We start from the raw sequence: 859 nt of genomic DNA on the forward strand, positions 1-859 counted from the left end.
TTTTCCTTTCTTGTCTGCTGCCTCACTGTTAACACTTATTGAATACCTATTTTGTATGCCCTTATTAGGACGTGAAAATATAATGGTGAACAAGATTAAATTGGTCCTTGTCCTAACAGAGCTTACAGTTTCATGGGGTCGGGGAACGACATACCAAGTTAAAACCCATATGATACCATAATGGTAACTAGGGAAAAAAAATGTTAGGAAAAAGTGCTGTAAATGGATGGGAAAGGGCATCTATTCTAATCTAGAAGGTCAGGAAAGTTCCAGTTGAGTTTCACTGACTTTTTAGCCTAGACCTGAAGAATCAATAGGACTTAATTAGAAAACTGGGGAGTTGAGAGGAGGGTGTTTGTTTTGGGTGGGCGAACACCTTTTCCTTAAGGCCTGAGGCAGGGAAAAATAACAGAACTATCTAAGGAGGCCTGTGTCATTGGAGGTTAGTGAACCAGAGGGAGAGGCAGCAACTCTTAATGTAGGAGTTGGGTGGGCGAACACCTTTTCCTTAAGGCCTGAGGCAGGGAAGAATAACAGAAATATCTAAGGAGGCCTGTGTCATTGGAGGTTAGTGAACCAGAGGGAGAGGCAGCAACTCTTAATGTAGGAGTTGGGTGGGCGAACACCTTTTCCTTAAGGCCTGAGGCAGGGAAGAATAACAGAAATATCTAAGGAGGCCTGTGTCATTGGAGGTTAGTGAACCAGAGGGAGAGGCAGCAACTCTTAATGTAGGAGTTGGGTGGGCGAACACCTTTTCCTTAAGGCCTGAGGCAGGGAAGAATAACAGAAATATCTAAGGAGGCCTGTGTCATTGGAGGTTAGTGAACCAGAGGGAGAGGCAGCAACTCTTAATGTAGGA

The 859-nt window shown here is 44.2% G+C and overlaps 1 protein-coding gene across 1 annotated transcript in view; it reads left to right on the top strand.

The window, feature by feature from the left end:
- Window positions 1-859, top strand: part of CPEB3 (cytoplasmic polyadenylation element binding protein 3) — a 158,330-nt gene that overhangs the window by 74,413 nt on the left and 83,058 nt on the right.

This window comes from Bison bison, unplaced genomic scaffold (assembly GCF_000754665.1).
Source record: "Bison bison bison isolate TAMUID 2011002044 unplaced genomic scaffold, Bison_UMD1.0 scf7180017864172, whole genome shotgun sequence".
Lineage (NCBI taxonomy): Eukaryota > Metazoa > Chordata > Mammalia > Artiodactyla > Bovidae > Bison > Bison bison.